Source organism: Ambystoma mexicanum, chromosome 11 (assembly GCF_040938575.1).
Source record: "Ambystoma mexicanum isolate Mex_15411 chromosome 11, UKY_AmexF1_1, whole genome shotgun sequence".
NCBI lineage: Eukaryota > Metazoa > Chordata > Amphibia > Caudata > Ambystomatidae > Ambystoma > Ambystoma mexicanum.
In genome coordinates, this window is record NC_090934.1 from 1,468,478,493 (window position 1) to 1,468,499,241 (window position 20,749).

Genomic DNA, 20,749 nt, shown 5'->3' on the forward strand with positions numbered 1-20,749 from the left:
ATCATAGCCATGAATGCCCTCCGGAGAGAACTGTTTTGGGACAGATGCTTATTTGGCAATGAGCAGCCCAGGATCATAGCCATGTTTGCCCTTCGGAGAGAAATGTTTTGGGGCAGATGCTTGTTGGGCAATGGGCAGCCCAGGAACCTGGCCATGATTGGCCTCTGGAGAGAAATGTTTCGGGGAAGATGCCTATTGGGAAATGATCAGCCATAGATCATAGCCATGATTTTCCTGCAGAGAGAAATGTTGTGTGGCTGATGCCTATTCTAAATTAGCAGCCAGGGATCATAGCCATGATTGCACCCCAGAGAGAAATGTTTTGGGGCTGATGCCTATTGGGAAATGAGGAGCCAGGGATCATAGCCATGATTGCCTTCCGGAGAGAAATGTTTTGGGGCCGATGCCTATTGCGCAAGGAGCTGCCAGCGATCATCGCCATGATTGCCCTCCGAGAGAAATGTTTTGGGGCAGATGCCTGTTGGACAATCAGCAGCCCGGGATCGTAGCCATGATTGCCCTCCAGAGAGAAATGTTCTGGGGCAGATGCTTGTTGGGCAATGAGCAGCCAAGGTTCATAGCCATGATTGCCCTCCGGAGAGAAATGTTTTGGGGCAGATGCCTGTTGGGCAATGAGCAGCCCAGGATTTTAGCCATGATTGCTCTCTGGAGATAAATGTTTTGGGGCAGATGCCTATTGGGCAATCAGCAGCCCAGGATCATAGCCATGATTGCCCTCCAGAGAGAAATGTTTTGGGGCAGATGCCTATTGGGCAATCATCAGCCCACGATCATAGCCATGATTGCCCTCTGGAAAGAAATGTTTTTGGGCAGATGCTTATTGGGCAATGAGTAGCCAAGGATCATAGCCATGATTGCCCTCCGGAGAGAAATGTTTTGGGGCAGATGTCTGTTGGGCAATGAGCAGCCCAGGATTACAGCCATGATTGCTCTCTGGAGAGAAATGTTTTTGGGGCAGATGCCTATTGGGCAATCAGCAGACTGTTGGGCAATGAGCAGCCAAGGATCATAGCCATGACTGCCCTCCGGCGAGAAATGTTTTGGGGCAGATGCTTGTTGGCCAACGAGCAGCCAAGGATCATAGCCATGATTGCCCTCCGGAGAGAAATGTTTTGGGGCAGATGCCTATTGGGCAATCAGCAGCCCGGACTCATAGCCATGATTGCCCTGCGGAGAGAAATGTATTGGGAAGATGCCTATTGGGTAATGAGCAACGAGGGATCATAGCCATGATTGCCCTCCGGAGAGAAATGTTTTGGGGCAAATGCCTATTGGGCAATCTGCAGCCTGTTGACTGCCCACCGGAGAGAAATGTTTTGGGGCAGATGCTTGTTGGGCAATGAGCATTCAAGGATCATAACCATGATTGAACTCTGGAGAGAAATATTTTGGGGCAGATGCCTATTGGGAAATGAGGAGCCCAGGATCATAGCCATGATTGACCTCCGGAGAGAAATGTTTTGGGGCAAATGCCTATTGGGCAATCAGCAGCCCGGGATTATAGCCACAATTGCCCTCCAGATTGAAATGTTTTGGGGCAGATGCCTATTGGGCAACCAGCAGCCTGTTGACTGCCCCCCGGAGAAAAATGATTTGGGGCAGGTGCTTGTTGGGCAATAAGCAGCCAAGGATCATAGCCATGAATGCCCTCCGGAGAGAAATGTTTTGGGACAGATGCTTATTTGGCAATGAGCAGCCCAGGATCATAGCCATGATTGACCTCCGGAGAGAAATGTTTTGGGGCAGATGCCTATTGGGCCATGAGCAGCCCAGGATCATAGCCATTATTGCCCTCCAGAGATAACTGTTTTGGTGCAAATGCTCGTTGGGAATTAGCAGCCAAGGATCATAGCCATGATTGCCCTCTGGAGAGAAATGTTTTGGGGCAGATGCCTTTTGGGCAATGAGTTGCCAAGGATCACAGTGATGATTGCCCTCCGGAGAGAAATGTTTTGGAGCAGAGGCCTGTTGGGCAATGAGCAGCCCAGGATCATAGCTCTGACTGCCCTCTGGAGAGAAATGTTTTGGGGCAGATGTTTATTGGGCAAGCAGCAGCCAAGGATCATAGCCATGATTGTCCTCCGGAGAGAAATGTTTTTGGGCAGATGCCTATTGGGCAATGATCAGCCCACGATCATAGCCATGATTGCCCTCTGGAGAGAAATGCTTTGGGGCAGATGCTTGTTGGGCAGTGAGTAGCCAAGGATCATAGCCATGATTGGCCTCCAGAGAGAAATGTTTTGGAGCAGATGCCTATTGGGCAATGAGCAGCCCGGGACTCATAGCCATGATTGCCCTCGAAGAAACATGTTTTGGGCCAGATGCCTATGGGGCAATGAGCAGGCCGGGTTCATAGCCATGATAGCCCTCTGGAGGGAAATATTTTCGGGCAGATGCTTATTGGGCAATGATCAGCCAAGGATCATAGCCATGATTGCCCTCTGGAGAGAAATGTTTTGGGGCAGATGCCTATTGTGCAATGAGCAGCCAAGGATCATGGCCATGATTGCCCTCCAGAGGGAAATGTTTTGGGGAAGATGCCTATTGGGCAATGAGCAGCCCAGGATCATAGCCATGATTGCCCTCCAGAGGAAATGTTTTGGGGCAGATGTCTATTGGCCAATGATCAGACCACGATCATAGCCATGATTGCCCTCTGGAGATAATTGTTTTGGGGCAGATGCTTGTTGGGCAATGAGTAGCCAAGGATCATAGCCATGATTGCTCTCTGGAGATAAATGTTTTGGGGCAGATGCCTATTGGGCAACGATCAGCCCACGATCATAGCCATGGTTGCCCTCTGGAGAGAAATGTTTTGGGGCAGATGCTTGTTGGGCAATGAGTAGCCAAGGATCATAGCCATGATTGCCCTCCAGAGAGAAATGTTTTGGGGCAGATCCCTATTGGGCAATCATCAGCTCACAATCATAGCCATGATTGCCCTCTGGAGAGAAATGTTTTGGGGCAGATGCGTGTTGGGCAATGAGTAGCCAAGGATCATAGCCAGGATTGCTCTCTGGAGAGAAATGTTTTTGGGCAGATGCCTATTGGGCAAGGAGCAACCCAGGATCATAGCCATGATTGCCCTCCAGAGAGATATGTTTTGGGGTAGATGCCTATTTGGCAATCAGCAGCCCAGGATCATAGCCATGATTGCCCTCCGAGAGAAATGTTTTGGGGCAGATGCCTATTGGACAATCAGCAGCCCGGGATCGTAGCCATGATTGCCCTCCGGAGAGAAATGTTCTGGGGCAGATGCTTGTTGGGCAATGAGCAGCCAAGGTTCATAGCCATGATTGCTCTACGGAGAGAAATGCTTTTGGGGCAGATGCCTATTGGGCAATCAGCAGCCTGTTGGGCAATGAGCAGCCAAGGATCATAGCCATGACTGCCCTCCGGAGAGAAATGTTTTGGGGCAGATTCTTCTTGGGCAATGAGCAGAAAAGGATCATAGCCATGATTGCCCTCCGGAGAGAAATGTTTTGGGGCAGATGCCTATTGGGCAATCAGCAGCCCAGAATCATAGCCATGATTGCCCTGCGGAGAGAAATGTTTTGGGAAGATGCCTATTGGGTAATGAGCAACGAGGGATCATAGCCATGATTGCCCTCCGGGGAGAAATGTTTTGGGGCAGATGCCTATTGGGCAATCAGCAGCCCGGGATTATAGCCACAATTGCCCTCCGGAGAGAAATGTTTTGGGGCAGATGCCTATTGGGCAATCAGCAGCCTGTTGACTGCCCACCGGAGAGAAATGTTTTGGGGCAGATGCTTGTTGGGCAATGAGCATTCAAGGATCATAACCATGATTGCCCTCCGGAGAGAAATATTTTGGGGCAGATGCCTATTGGGAAATGAGCAGCCCAGGATCATAGCCATGATTGACTTCCGGAGAGAAATGTTTTGGGGCAGATGCCTATTGGGCAATCAGCAGCCCAGGATTATAGCCACAATTGCCCTCCGGAGAGAAATGTTTTGGGGCAGATGCCTATTGGGCAATCAGCAGCCTGTTGACTGCCCCCGGAGAGAAATGTTTTGGGGCAGATGCTGGTTGGGCAATAAGCAGCCAAGGATCATAGCCATGAATGCCCTCCGGAGAGACATGTTTTGGGACAGATGCTTATTTGGCAATGAGCAGCCCAGGATCATAGCCATGATTGCCCTCCAGAGATAACTGTTTTGGTGCAAATGCTCGTTGGGAATTAGCAGCCAAGGATCATAGCCATGATTGCCCTCCGGAGAGAAATGTTTTGGGGCAGATGCCTTTTGGGCAATGAGTTGCCAAGGATCATAGTGATGATTGCCCTCCGGAGAGAAATGTTTTGGGGCAGAGGCCTGTTGGGCAATGAGCAGCCCAGGATCATAGCTCTGACTGCCCTCTGGAGAGAAATGTTTTGGGGCAGATGTTTATTGGGCAATCAGCAGCCAAGGATCATAGCCATGATTGTCCTCCGGAGAGAAATGTTTTTGGGCAAATGCCTATTGTGCAATGAGCAGCCCAGGATCATAGCCATGATTGCCCTCTAGAGAGAAATGTTTTGGGGCAGATGCCTATTGGGCAATAATCAGCCCACGAGCATAGCCATGATTGCCCTCTGGAGAGAAATGCTTTGGGGCAGATGCTTGTTGGGCAATGAGTAGCCAAGGATCATAGCCATGATTGCCCTCCAGAGAGAAATGTTTTGGAGCAGATGCCTATTGGGCAATGAGCAGCCCGGGATCATAGCCATGATTGCCCTCGAAGAAACATGTTTTGGGGCAGATGCCTATTGGGCAATGAGCAGGGCGGGTTCATAGCCATGATAGCCCTCTGGAGAGAAATATTTTCGGGCAGTTGCTTATTGGGCAATGAGCATCCAAGGATCATAGCCATGAATGCCCTCCGGAGAGAAATGTTTTTTAGGACAGATGCTTATTTGGCAATGAGCAGCCCAGGATCATAGCCATGATTGACCTCCGGAGAGAAATGTTTTGGGGCAGATGCCTATTGGGCCATGAGCAGCCCAGGATCATAGCCATTATTGCCCTCCAGAGATAACTGTTTTGGTGCAAATGCTTGTTGGGAATAAGCAGCCAAGGATCATAGCCATGATTGCCCTCCGGAGAGAAATGTTTTGGGGCAGATGCCTTTTGGGCAATGAGTTGCCAAGGATCATAGTGATGATTGACCTCCGGAGAGAAATGTTTTGGGGCAGAGGCCTGTTGGGCAATGAGCAGCCCAGGATCATAGCTCTGACTGCCCTCTGGAGAGAAATGTTTTGGGGCAGATGTTTATTGAGCAATCAGCAGCCAAGGATCATAGCCATGATTGTCCTCCAGAGAGAACTGTTTTTGGGCAGATACCTATTGTGCAATGAGCAGCCCAGGATCATAGCCATGATTGCCCTCCAGAGAGAAATGTTTTGGGGCAGATGCCTATTGGGCAATGATCAGCCCACGATCATAGCCATGATTGCCCTCTGGAGAGAAATGCTTTGGGGCAGATGCTTGTTGGGCAATGAGTACCCAAGGATCATAGCCATGATTGCCCTCCAGAGAGAAATGTTTTATAGCAGATGCCTATTGGACAATGAGCAGCCCGGGATAATAGCCATGATTGCCCTCGGGAGAGACATGTTTTGGGGCAGATGCCTATTGGGCAATGAGCAGCCCGGGATCATAGCCATGATAGCCCTATGGAGAGAAATATTTTCGGGCAGATTCTTATTGGGCAATGAGCAGCCAAGGATCATAGCCATGATTGCCCTCTGGAGAGAAATGTTTTGGGGCAGATGCCTATTGTGCTATGAGCAGCCAAGGATCATGGCCATGATCGCCCTCCAGAGAGAAATGTTTTGGGGCAGATGCCTAATGGGCAATGATCAGCCCACGATCATAGCCATGATTGCCCTCTGGAGAGAAATGTTTTGGGGCAGATGCTTGTTGGGCAATGAGTAGCCAAGGATCATAGCCATGATTGCTCTATGGAGATAAATGTTTTGGGGCAGATGCCTATTGGGCAATCAGCAGCCCAGGATGATAGCCATGATTGCCCTCCAGAGAGAAATGTTTTGGGGCAGATGCCTATTGGGCAATGATCAGCCCACGATCATAGCCATGGTTGCCCTCTGGAGAGAAATGTTTTGGGGCAGATGCTTGTTGGGCAATGAGTAGCCAAGGATCATAGCCATGATTGCTCTGTGGAGAGAAATGTTTTCAGGCAGATGCCGATTGAGCAATGAGCAGCCCGGATCATAGCCATGGTTGCCCTCCAGAGAGAAATGTTTTGGGGCAGACGCTTTTGGGAAATGAGCAGCCCAGGATCATAGCCATGATTGCCCTCTGGAGAGAAATGTTTTGGGGCAGATGCCAATTGGGTAATCAGCAGCCCAGAATCATAGCCATGATTGGCCTCTGGAGAGAAATGTTTCAAGGAAGATGCCTATTGGGAAATGAGCAGCCATAGATCATAGCCATGATTGCACCCCAGAGAGAAATGTTTTGGGGCTGATGCCTATTGGGAAATGAGGAGCCAGGGATCATAGCCATGTTTGCCTTCCGGAGAGAAATGTTTTGGGGCCTATGCCTATTGCGCAAGGAGCTGCCAGCGATCATCGCCATGATTGCCCTCCGAGAGAAATGTTTTGGGGCAGATGCCTGTTGGACAATCAGCAGCCCGGGATCGTAGCCATGATTGCCCTCCAGAGAGAAATGTTCTGGGGCTGATGCTTGTTGGGCAATGAGCAGCCAAGGTTCATAGCCATGATTGCCCTCCGGAGAGAAATGTTTTGGGGCAGATGCCTGTTGGGCAATGAGCAGCCCAGGATTATAGCCATGATTGCTCTCTGGAGATAAATGTTTTGGGGCAGATGCATATTGGGCAATCAGCAGCCCAGGATCATAGCCATGATTGCCCTCCAGAGAGAAATGTTTTGGGGCAGATGCTTGTTGGGCAATGAGTAGCCAAGGGTCATAGCCATGATTGCTCTCTGGAGAGAAATGTTTTGGGGCAGATGCCTATTGGGCAAGGAGCAACCCAGGATCATAGCCATGATTGCCCTCCAGAGAGATATGTTTTGGGGTAGATGCCTATTCGGCAATCAGCAGCCCAGGATCATAGCCATGATTGCCCTCCGAGAGAAATGTTTTGGGGCAGATGCCTATTGGACAATCAGCAGCCTGGGATCATAGCCATGATTGCCCTCCGGAGAGAAATGTTCTGGGGCAGATGTTTGTTGGGCAATGAGCAGCCAAGGTTGATAGCCATGATTGCCCTCCGGAGAGAAATGTTTTGGGGCAGATGTCTGTTGGGCAATGAGCAGCCAAGGATCATAGCCATGATTGCCCTCCGGAGAGAAATGTTTTTGGGGCAGATGCCTATTGGGCAATCAGCAGTCTGTTGGGCAATGAGCAGCCAAGGATCATAGCCATGACTGCCCTCCGGAGAGAAATGTTTTGGGGCAGATGCTTGTTGGCCAACGAGCAGCCAAGGATCATAGCCATGATTGCCCTTCGGAGATAAATGTTTTGGGGCAGATGCCTATTTGGCAATCAGCAGCCCGGACTCATAGCCATGATTGCCCTGCGGAGAGAAATGTATTGGGAAGATGCCTATTGGGTAATGAGCAACGAGGGATCATAGTCATGATTGCCCTCCGGAGAGAAATATTTTGGGGCAGATGCCTATTGGGAAATGAGCAGCCCAGGATCATAGCCATGATTGACCTCCGGAGAGAAATGTTTTGGGGCAAATGCCTTTTGGGCAATCAGCAGCCCGGGATTATAGCCATGATTGTCCTCCGGAGAGAAATGTTTTTGGGCAGATGCCTATTGTGCAATGAGCAGCCCAGGATCATAGCCATGACTGCCCTCCAGAGAGAAATGTTTTGGGGCAGATGCCTATTGGGCAATGATCAGCCCACGATCATAGCCATGATTGCCCTCTGGAGAGAAATGCTTTGGGGCAGATGCTTGTTGGGCAATGAGTAGCCAAGGATCATAGCCATGATTGCCCTCCAGAGAGAAATGTTTTGGAGCAGATGCCTATTGGGCAATGAGCAGCTGGGATCATAGCCATGATTGCCCTCAAAGAAACATGTTTTGGGGCAGATGCCTATTGGGCAATGGGCAGGCCAGGTTCATAGCCATGATAGCCCTCTGGAGAGAAATATTTTCGGGCAGATGCTTATTGGGCAATGATCAGCCAAGGATCATAGCCATGATTGCCCTCTGGAGAGAAATGTTTTGGGGCAGATGCCTATTGTGCTATGAGCAGCCAAGGATCATGGCCATGATCGCCCTCCAGAGAGAAATGTTTTGGGGCAGATGCCTATTGGGCAATGATCAGCCCACAATCATAGCCATGGTTGCCCTCTGGAGAGAAATGTTTTGGGGCAGATGCTTGTTGGGCAATGAGTAGCCAAGGATCATAGCCCTGATTGCTCTCTGAAGAGAAATGTTTTCAGGCAGATGCCGATTGAGCAATGAGCATCCCGGGATCATAGCCATGATTGCCCTCCGGAGAGAAATGTATTCAGGCAGATGCTTATTGGGCAATGAGCAGCCAGGGATCATGGCCATGATTGCCCTCCAGAGAGAAATGTTTTGGGGAAGATGCCTATTGGGCAATGAGCAGCCCAGGATCATAGCCATGATTGCCCTCCAGAGAGAAATGTTTTGGGGCGGATGCCTATTGGGCAATGATCAGACCACAATCATAGCCATGATTGCCCTCTGGAGAGAAATGTTTTGGGGCAGATGCCTATTGGGCAATGATCAGCCCACAATCATAGCCATGGTTGCCCTCTGGAGAGAAATGTTTTGGGGCAGATGCTTGTTGGGCAATGAGTAGCCAAGGATCATAGCCCTGATTGCTCTCTGAAGAGAAATGTTTTCAGGCAGATGCCGATTGAGCAATGAGCATCCCGGGATCATAGCCATGATTGCCCTCCGGAGAGAAATGTATTCAGGCAGATGCTTATTGGGCAATGAGCAGCCAAGGATCATGGCCATGATTGCCCTCCAGAGAGAAATGTTTTGGGGAAGATGCCTATTGGGCAATGAGCAGCCCAGGATCATAGCCATGATTGCCCTCCAGAGAGAAATGTTTTGGGGCAGATGCCTATTGAGCAACGATCAGCCCACGATCATAGCCATGGTTGCCCTCTGGAGAGAAATGTTTTGGGGCAGATGCTTGTTGGGCAATGAGTAGCCAAGGATCATAGCCATGATTGCCCTCCAGAGAGAAATGTTTTGGGGCAGATGCCTATTGGGCAATCATCAGCCCACAATCATAGCCATGATTGCCCTCTGGAGAGAAATGTTTTGGGGCAGATGCTTGTTGGGCAATGAGTAGCCAAGGATCATAGCCATGATTGCTCTCTGGAGAGAAATGTTTTTGGGCAGATGCCTATTGGGCAAGGAGCAACCCAGGATCATAGCCATGATTGCCCTCCAGAGAGATATGTTTTGGGGTAGATGCCTATTCGGCAATCAGCAGCCCAGGATCATAGCCATGATTGCCCTCCGAGAGAAATGTTTTGGGGCAGATGCCTATTGGACAATCAGCAGCCCGGGATCGTAGCCATGATTGCCCTCCAGAGAGAAATGTTCTGGGGCAGATGCTTGTTGGGCAACGAGCAGCCAAGGTTCATAGCCATGACTTCCCTCCGGAGAGAAATGTTTTGGGGCAGATGCCTATTGGGTAATGAGCAACGAGGGATCATAGCCATGATTGCCCTCCGGGGAGAAATGTTTTGGGGTAGATGCCTATTGGGCAATCAGCACCCCAGGATTATAGCCACAATTGCCCTCTGGAGAGAAATGTTTTGGGGCAGATGTCTATTGGGCAATCAGCAGCCCAGGATCATAGCCTTGATTGACCTCCGGAGAGAAATGTTTTGGGGCAGATGCCTATTGGGAAATGAGCAGCCCAGGATCATAGCCATGATTGACCTCCGGAGAGAAATGTTTTGGGGCAGATGCCTATTGGGCAATCAGCAGCCCGGGATTATAGCCACAATTGCCCTCTGGAGAGAAATGTTTTGGGGCAGATGCCTATTGGGCAATCAGCAGCCTGTTGACTGCCCCCCGGAGAGAAATGTTTTGGGGCAGATGCTTGTTGGGCAATAAGCAGCCCAGGATCATAGCCATGATTGACCTCCGGAGAGAAATATTTTGGAGCAGATGCCTATTGGGAAATGAGCAGCCCAGGATCATAGCCATGACTGACCTCCGGAGAGAAATGTTTTGGGGCAGATGCCTATTGGGCCATGAGCAGCCCAGGATCATAGCCATTATTGCCCTCCAGAGATAACTGTTTTGGTGCAAATGCTCGTTGGGAATTAGCAGCCAAGGATCATAGCCATGATTGCCCTCCGGAGAGAAATGTTTTGGGGCAGATGCCTTTTGGGCAATGAGTTGCCAAGGATCATAGTGATGATTGACCTCCGGAGAGAAATGTTTTGGGGCAGAGGCCTGTTGGGCAATGAGCAGCCCAGGATCATAGCTCTGACTGCCCTCTGGAGAGAAATGTTTTGGGGCAGATGTTTATTGGGCAATCAGCAGCCAAGGATCATAGCCATGATTGTCCTCCGGAGAGAAATGTTTTTGGGCAGATGCCTATTGTGTAATGAGCAGCCCAGGATCATAGCCATGATTGCCCTCCAGAGCGAAATGTTTTGGGGCAGATGCCTATTGGGCAATAATCAGCCCACGATCATAGCCATGATTGCCCTCTGGAGAGAAATGCTTTGGGGCATATGCTTGTTGGGCAATGAGTACCCAAGGATCATAGCCATGATTGCCCTCCAGAGAGAAATGTTTTATAGCAGATGCCTATTGGACAATGAGCAGCCCGGGATCATAGCCATGATTGCCCTCGGGAGAGACATGTTTTGGGGCAGATGCCTATTGGGCAATGAGCAGCCTGGGATCATAGCCATGATAGCCCTCTGGAGAGAAATATTTTCGGTCAGATGCTTATTGGGCAATGAGCAGCCAAGGATCATAGCCATGATTGCCCTCTGGAGAGAAATGTTTTGGGGCAGATGCCTATTGGGCAATGATCAGCCCACGATCATAGCCATGATTGCCCTGCAGAGAGAAATGTTTTGGGGCAGATGCCTATTGGGCAAAGAGCAGTCCAGGATCATAGCCATGATTGCCCTCCTGAGAGAAATGTTTTGCGACAGTTGATTATTGGGCAATGAGTACCCAGATGCCTATTGGGCAATCAGCAGCCCAGGATCACAGCCGTGATTGCCCTCTGGAGAGAAATGTTTTGGGGCAGGTGCCTATTAGGCAATGATCAGCCCACAATCATAGCCATGGTTGCCATCTGGAGAGAAATGTTTTGGGGCAGATGCTTGTTGGGCAATGAGTAGCCAAGGATCATAGCCATGATTGCTCTCTGGAGATAAATGTTTTGGGGCAGATGCCTATTGGGCAAAGAGCAGTCCAGGATCATAGCCATGATTGCCCTCCTGAGAGAAATGTTTTGCGGCAGTTGATTATTGGGCAATGAGTACCCAGATGCCTATTGGGCAATCAGCAGCCCAGGATCATTGCCATGATTGCCCTCCAGAGAGAAATGTTTTGGGGCAGATGCCTATTGGGCAATGATCAGCCCACGATCATAGCCATGGTTGCCCTCTGGAGAGAAATGTTTTGGGGCAGATGCTTGTTGGGCAATGAGTAGCCAAGGATCATAGCCATGATTGCTCTGTGGAGAGAAATGTTTTCAGGCAGATGCCGATTGAGCAATGAGCAGCCCGGGATCATAGCCATGATTGCCCTCTGGAGAGAAATGTATTCAGGCAGTTGACTATTGGGCAATGAGTACCCAGATGCCTATTGGGCAATGAGCAGCCCGGGATCATAGCCATGATTGCCCTCTGGAGAGACATTTTTTCAGGCAGATGCTTATTGGGCAATGAGCAGCCAAGGATCATAGCCATGATTGCCCTCCGGAGAGAAATGTTTTGGACAGATGCTCATTTGGCAATGAGCAGCCCAGGATCATAGCCATGATTGACCTCCGGAGAGAAATGTTTTGGGGAAGATGCCTATTGGGCCATGAGCAGCCCAGGATCATAGCCATTATTGCCCTCCAGAGATAACTGTTTTGGTGCAAATGCTCATTGGGAATTAGCAGCCAAGGATCATAGCCATGATTGCCCTCCGGAGAGAAATGTTTTGGGGCAGATGCCTTTTGGGCAATGAGTTGCCAAGGATCATAGTGATGATTGCCCTCCGGAGAGAAATGTTTTGGGGCAGAGGCTTGTTGGGCAATGAGCAGCCCAGGATCATAGCTCTGACTGCCCTCTGGAGAGAAATGTTTTCGGGCAGATGTTTATTGGGCAATCAGCAGCCAAGGATCATAGCCATGATTGTCCTCCGGAGAGAAATGTTTTTGGGCAGATGCCTATTGTGCAATGAGCAGCCCAGGATCATAGCCATGATTGCCCTCCAGAGAGAAATGTTTTGGTGCAGATGCCTATTGGGCAATGATCAGCCCACGATCATAGCCATGATTGCCCTCTGGAAAGAAATGCTTTGGGGCATACGCTTGTTGGGCAATGAGTACCCAAGGATCATAGCCATGATTGCCCTCCAGAGAGAAATGTTTTATAGCAGATGCCTATTGAACAATGAGCAGCCCGGGATCATAGCCATGATTGCCCTCGGGAGAGACATGTTTTGGGGCAGATGCCTATTGGGCAATGAGCAGCCCGGGATCATAGCCATGATAGCCCTCTGGAGAGAAATATTTTCGGGCAGATGCTTATTGGGCAATGAGCAGCCAAGGATCATAGCCATGATTGCCCTCTGGAGAGAAATGTTTTGAGGCAGATGCCTATTTTGCTATGAGCAGCCAAGGATCATGGCCATGATCGCCCTCCAGAGAGAAATGTTTTGGGGCAGATGCCTATTGGGCAATGATCAGCCCACGATCATAGCCATGATTGCCCTCTGGAGAGAAATGTTTTGGGGCAGATGCTTGTTGGGCAATGAGTAGCCAAGGATCATAGCCATGATTGCTCTCTGGAGATAAATGTTTTGGGGCAGATGCCTATTGGGCAAAGAGCAGTCCAGGATCATAGCCATGATTGCCCTCCTGAGAGAAATGCTTTGCGGCAGTTGATTATTGGGCAATGAGTACCCAGATGCCTATTGGGCAATCAGCAGCCCAGGATCATAGCCATGATTGCCCTCCAGAGAGAAATGTTTTGGGGCAGATGCCTATTGGGCAATGATCAGCCCACGATCATAGCCATGGTTGCCCTCTGGAGAGAAATGTTTTGGGGCAGATGCTTGTTGGGCAATGAGTAGCCCAGGATCATAGCTCTGACTGTCCTCTGGAGAGAAATGTTTTCGGGCAGATGTTTATTGGGCAATCAGCAGCCAAGGATCATAGCCATGATTGTCCTCCGGAGAGAAATGTTTTGGGGCAGATGCCTATTGTGCTATGAGCAGCCAAGGATCATGGCCATGATCGCCCTCCAGAGAGAAATGTTTTGGGGCAGATGCCTATTGGGCAATGATCAGCCCACGATCATAGCCATGATTGCCCTCTGGAGAGAAATGTATTCAGGCAGTTGACTATTGGGCAATGAGTACCCAGATGCTTGTTGGGCAATGAGCAGCCCGGGATCATAGCCATGATAGCCCTCTGGAGAGAAATATTTTCGGGCAGATGCTTATTGGGCAATGAGCAGCCAAGGATCATAGCCATGATTGCCCTCTGGAGAGAAATGTTTTGAGGCAGATGCCTATTGTGCTATGAGCAGCCAAGGATCATGGCCATGATCGCCCTCCAGAGAGAAATGTTTTGGGGCAGATGCCTATTGGGCAATGATCAGCCCACGATCATAGCCATGATTGCCCTCTGGAGAGAAATGTTTTGGGGCAGATGCTTGTTGGGCAATGAGTAGCCAAGGATCATAGCCATGATTGCTCTCTGGAGATAAATGTTTTGGGGCAGATGCCTATTGGGCAAAGAGCAGTCCAGGATCATAGCCATGATTGCCCTCCTGAGAGAAATGTTTTGCGGCAGTTGATTATTGAGCAATGAGTACCCAGATGCCTATTGGGCAATCAGCAGCCCAGGATCATAGCCATGATTGCCCTCCAGAGAGAAATGTTTTGGGGCAGATGCCTATTGGGCAATGATCAGCCCACGATCATAGCCATGGTTGCCCTCTGGAGAGAAATGTTTTGGGGCAGATGCTTGTTGGGCAATGAGTAGCCCAGGATCATAGCTCTGACTGCCCTCTGGAGAGAAATGTTTTCGGGCAGATGTTTATTGGACAATCAGCAGCCAAGGATCATAGCCATGATTGTCCTCCGGAGAGAAATGTTTTTGGGCAGATGCCTATTGTGCAATGAGCAGCCCAGGATCATAGCCATGATTGCCCTCCAGAGAGAAATGTTTTGGTGCAGATGCCTATTGGGCAATGATCAGCCCATGATCATAGCCATGATTGCCCTCTGGAGAGAAATGCTTTGGGGCATACGCTTGTTGGGCAATGAGTACCCAAGGATCATAGCCATGATTGCCCTCCAGAGAGAAATGTTTTATAGCAGATGCCTATTGAACAATGAGCAGCCCGGGATCATAGCCATGATTGCCCTCGGGAGAGACATGTTTTGGGGCAGACGCCTATTGGGCAATGAGCAGCCCGGGATCATAGCCATGATAGCCCTCTGGAGAGAAATATTTTCGGGCATATGCTTATTGGGCAATGAGCAGCCAAGGATCATAGCCATGATTGCCCTCTGGAGAGAAATGTTTTGGGGCAGATGCCTATTGTGCTATGAGCAGACAAGGATCATGGCCATGATCGCCCTCCAGAGAGAAATGTTTTGGGGCAGATGCCTATTGGGCAATGATCAGCCCACGATCATAGCCATGATTGCCCTCTGGAGAGAAATGTTTTGGGGCAGATGCTTGTTGGGCAATGAGTAGCCAAGGATCATAGCCATGATTGCTCTCTGGAGATAAATGTTTTGGGGCGGATGCCTATTGGGCAAAGAGCAGTCCAGGATCATAGCCATGCTTGCCCTCCTGAGAGAAATGTTTTGCGGCAGTTGATTATTGGGCAATGAGTACCCAGATGCCTATTGGGCAATCAGCAGCCCAGGATCATAGCCATGATTGCCCTCCAGAGAGAAATGTTTTGGGGCAGATGCCTATTGGGCAATGATCAGCCCACGATCATAGCCATGGTTGCCCTCTGGAGAGAAATGTTTTGGGGCAGATGCTTGTTGGGCAATGAGTAGCCAAGGATCATAGCCATGATTGCTCTGTGGAGAGAAATGTTTTCAGGCAGATGCCGATTGAGCAATGAGCAGCCCGGGATCATAGCCATGATTGCCCTCTGGAGAGAAATGTATTCAGGCAGTTGACTATTGGGCAATGAGTACCCAGATGCCTATTGGGCAATGAGCAGCCCGGGATCATAGCCATGGTTTCCCTCTGGAGAGACATTTTTTCAGGCAGATGCTTATTGGGCAATGAGCAGCCAAGGATCATAGCCATGATTGCCCTCTGGAGAGAACTGTTTTGGGGCAGATGCCTATTGTGCAATGAGCAGCCAAGGATCATGGCCATGATTGCCCTCCAGAGAGAAATGTTTTGGGGCAGATGCCTATTGGGCAATGATGAGCCCACGATCATAGCCATGGTTGCCCGCTGGAGAGAAATGTTTTGGGGCAGATGCTTGTTGGGCAATGAGCAGCCAAGGATCATAGCCATGATTGCCCTCCAGAGAGAAATGTTTTGGGGCAGATGCCTATTGGGCAATCATCAGCCCACGATCATAGCCATGATTGCCCTCTGGAGAGAAATGTTTTGGGGCAGATGCTTGTTGGGCAATGGGTAGCCAAGGATCATAGCCATGATTGCTCTCTGGAGAGAAATGTTTTGGGGCAGATGTCTATTGGGCAAGGAGCAACCCAGGATCATAGCCATGATTGCCCTCCAGAGAGATATGTTTCGGGGTAGATGCCTATTCGGCAATCAGCAGCCCAGGATCATAGCCATGATTGCCCTCCGAGAGAAATATTTTGGGGCAGATGCCTATTGGACAATCAGCAGCCCGGGATCGTAGCCATGATTGCCCTCCGGAGAGAAATGTTTTGGGGCAGATGTCTGTTGGGCAATGAGCAGCCCAGGATTATAGCCATGATTGCTCTCCGGAGAGAAATGTTTTGGGGCAGATGCTTGTTGGGCAATGAGTAGCCAAGGATCATAGCCATGATTGCTCTCTGGAGAGAAATGTTTTGGGGCAGATGCCTATTGGGCAAGGAGCAACCCAGGATCATAGCCTTGATTGCCCTCCAGAGAGATATGTTTTGGGGTAGATGCCTATTCGGCAATCAGCAGCCCAGGATCATAGCCATGATTGCCCTCCGAGAGAAATGTTTTGGGGCAGATGCCTATTGGACAATCAGCAGCCCGGGATCATAGCCATGATTGCCCTCCGGAGAGTAAAGTTCTGGGGCAGATGCTTGTTGGGCAATGAGCAGCCAAGTTTCATAGCCATGATTGCTCTCCGGCGAGAAATGCTTTTGGGGCAGATGCCTATTGGGCAATCAGCAGCCTGTTGGGCAATGAGCAGCCAAGTTTCATAGCCATGATTGCCCTCCGGGGAGAAATGTTTTGGGGCAGATGCCTATTGGGCAATCAGCAGCCCGGGATTATAGCCACAATTGCCCTCCGGAGAGAAAAGTTTTGGGGCAGATGCCTATTGGGCAATCAGCAGCCTGTTGACTGCCCACCGGAGAGAAATGTTTTGGGGCAGATGCTTGTTGGGCAATGAGCATTCAAGGATCATAACCATGATTGCCCTCCAGAGAGAAATATTTTTGGGCAGATGCCTATTGGGAAATGAGCAGCCCAGGATCATAGCCATGATTGACCTCCGGAGAGAAATGTTTTGGGGCAGATGCCTATTGGGCAATCAGCAGCCTGGGATTATAGCCACAATTGCCCTCCGGAGAGAAATGTTTTGGGGCAGATGCCTATTGGGCAACCAGCAGCCTGTTGACTGCCCCCCGGAGAGAAATGTTTTGGGGCAGATGCTTGTTGGGCAATAAGCAGCCAAGGATCATAGCCATGAATGCCCTCCGGAGAGAAATGTTTTGGGACAGATGCTTAATTGGCAATGAGCAGCCCAGGATCATAGCCATGATTGACCTCCAGAGATAACTGTTTTGGTGCAAATGCTCGTTGGGAATTAGCAGCCAAGGATCATAGCCATGATTGCCCTCCGGAGAGAAATGTTTTGGGGCAGATGCCTTTTGGGCAATGAGTTGCCAAGGATCATAGTGATGATTGCCCTCCGGAGAGAAATGTTTTGGGGCAGAAGCCTGTTGGGCAATGAGCAGCCCAGGATCATAGCTCTGACTGCCCTCTGGAGAGAAATGTTTTGGGGCAGATGTTTATTGGGCAATCAGCAGCCAAGGATCATAGCCATGATTGTCCTCCGGAGAGAAATGTTTTTGGGCAGATGCCTATTGTGCAATGAGCAGCCCAGGATCATAGCCATGATTGCCCTCCAGAGAGAAATGTTTTGGGGCAGATGCCTATTGGGCAATGATCAGCCCACGATCATAGCCATGATTGCCCTCTGGAGAGAAATGCTTTGGGGCAGATGCTTGTTGGGCAATGAGTAGCCAAGGATCATAGCCATGATTGCCCTCCAGAGAGAAATGTTTTGGAGCAGATGCCTATTGGGCAATGAGCAGCCCGGGATCATAGCCATGATTGCCCTCGAAGAAACATATTTTGGGGCAGATGCCAAGGATCATAGTGATGATTGCCCTCCGGAGAGAAATGTTTTGGGGCAGAAGCCTGTTGGGCAATGAGCAGCCCAGGATCATAGCTCTGACTGCCCTCTGGAGAGAAATGTTTTGGGGCAGATGTTTATTGGGCAATCAGCAGCCAAGGATCATAGCCATGATTGCCCTCCAGAGAGAAATGTTTTGGAGCAGATGCCTATTGGGCAATGAGCAGCCCGGGTTCATAGCCATGATAGCCCTCTGGAGAGAAATATTTTCGGGCAGATGCTTATTGGGCAATGAGCAGCCAAGGATCATAGCCATGAATGCCCTCCGGTGAGAAATGTTTTGGGACAGATGCTTATTTGGCAATGAGCAGCCCAGGATCATAGCCATGATTGACCTCCGGAGAGAAATGTTTTGGGGCAGATGCCTATTGGGCCATGAGCAGCCCAGGATCATAGACATTATTGCCCTCCAGAGATAACTGTTTTGGTGCAAATACTCGTTGGGAATTAGGATCATAGGATCATAGACATTATTGCAATCAGCAGCCCAGGATCATAGCCATGATTGCCCTCCAGAGAGAAATGTTTTGGGGCAGATGCCTATTGGGCAATGATCAGCCCACGATCATAGCCATGGTTGCCCTCTGGAGAGAAATGTTTTGGGGCAGATGCTTGTTGGGCAATGAGTAGCCAAGGATCATAGCCATGATTGCTCTGTGGAGAGAAATGTTTTCAGGCAGATGCCGATTGAGCAATGAGCAGCCCGGGATCATAGCCATGATTGCCCTCTGGAGATAAATGTATTCAGGCAGTTGACTAATGGGCAATGAGTACCCAGATGCCTATTGGGCAATGAGCAGCCCGGGATCATAGCTATGATTGCCCTCTGGAGAGACATTTTTTCAGGCAGATGCTTATTGGGCAATGAGCAGCCAAGGATCATAGCCATGATTGCCCTCTGGAGAGAAATGTTTTGGGGCAGATGCCTATTGGGCGATCAGCAGACCGAAATCATAGCCATGATTGCTCTCCGGAGAGAAATGTTTTGAGGTATATGTCTATTGGGCAAGGAGCATCCAGGGATCATAGCCATGATTGCCCTCCAGAGAGAAATGTTTTGGGGCAGATGCCTATTGGGAAATGATCAGCCCACGATCATAGCCATGGTTGCCCTCTGGAGAGAAATGTTTTGGGGCAGATGCTTGTTGGGCAATGAGCAGCCAAGGATCATAGCCATGATTGCCCTCCAGAGAGAAATGTTTTGGGACAGATGCCTATTGGGAAATCATCAGCCCACGATCATAGCCATGATTGCCCTCTGGAGAGAAATGTTTTGGGCAGATGCTTGTTGGGCAATGAGTAGCCAAGGTTCATAGCCATGATTGCCCTCCGGAGAGAAATGTTTTGGGGTAGATCCTATTCGGCAATCAGCAGCCCAGGATCATAGCCATGATTGCCCTCCGAGAGAAATGTTTTGGGGCAGATGCCTATTGGACAATCAGCAGCCCGGGATCGTAGCCATGATTGCCCTCCGTAGAGAAATGTTCTGGGGCAGATGTCTGTTGGGCAATGAGCAGCCCAGGATTATAGCCATGATTGCTCTCCGGAGATAAATGTTTTGGGGCAGATGCTTGTTGGGCAATGAGCAGCCAAGGTTCATAGCCATGATTGCCCTACGGAGAGAAATGTTTTGGGGCAGATGTCTGTTGGGCAATGAGCAGCCCAGGATTATAGCCATGATTGCTCTCCGTAGATAAATGTTTCGGGGCAGATGCTTGTTGGGCAATGAGTAGCCAAGGATCATAGCCATGATTGCTCTCTGGAGAGAAATGTTTTGGGGCAGATGCCTATTGGGCAAGGAGCAACCCAGGATCATAGCCGTGATTGCCCTCCAGAGAGATATGTTTTGGGGTAGATGCCTATTCGGCAATCAGCAGCCCAGGATCATAGCCATGATTGCCCTCCGAGAGAAATGTTTTGGGGCAGATGCCCATTGGACAATCAGCAGCCCGGGATCGTAGCCATGATTGCCCTCCGGAGAGACATGTTCTGGGGCAGATGCTTGTTGGGCAATGAGCAGCCAAGGTTCATAGCCATGATTGCCCTCCGGAGAGAAATGTTTTGGGGCAGATGTCTGTTGGGCAATGAGCAGCCCAGGATTATAGCCATGATTGCTCTCCGGAGAGAAATGTTTTTGGGGCAGATGCCTATTGGGCAATGAGCAGCCTGTTGGGCAATGAGCAGCCAAGGATCATAGCCATGACTGCCCTCCGGAGAGAAATGTTTTGGGGCAGATGCTTGTTGGGCAACAAGCAGCCAAGGATCATAGCCATGATTGCCTCCAGAGAGAAATGTTTTGGGACAGATGCCTATTGGGAAATCATCAGCCCACGATCATAGCCATGATTGCCCTCTGGAGAGAAATGTTTTGGGCAGATGCTTGTTGGGCAATGAGTAGCCAAGGTTCATAGCCATGATTGCCCTCCGGAGAGAAATGTTTGGGGTAGATCCTATTCGGCAATCAGCAGCCCAGGATCATAGCCATGAGTGCCCTCCGAGAGAAATGTTTTGGGGCAGATGCCTATTGGACAATCAGCAGCCCGGGATCGTAGCCATGATTGCCCTCCGGAGAGAAATGTTCTGGGGCAGATGTCTGCTGGGCAATGAGCAGCCCAGGATTATAGCCATGATTGCTCTCCGGAGATAAATGTTTTGGGGCAGATGCGTGTTGGGCAATGAGCAGCCAAGGTTCATAGCCATGATTGCCCTCCGGAGAGAAATGTTTTGGGGCAGATGTCTGTTGGGCAATGAGCAGCCCAGGATTATAGCCATGATTGCTCTCCGTAGATAAATGTTTTGGGGCAGATGCTTGTTGGGCAATGAGTAGCCAAGGATCATAGCCATGATTGCTCTCTGGAGAGAAATGTTTTGGGGCAGATGCCTATTGGTCAAGGAGCA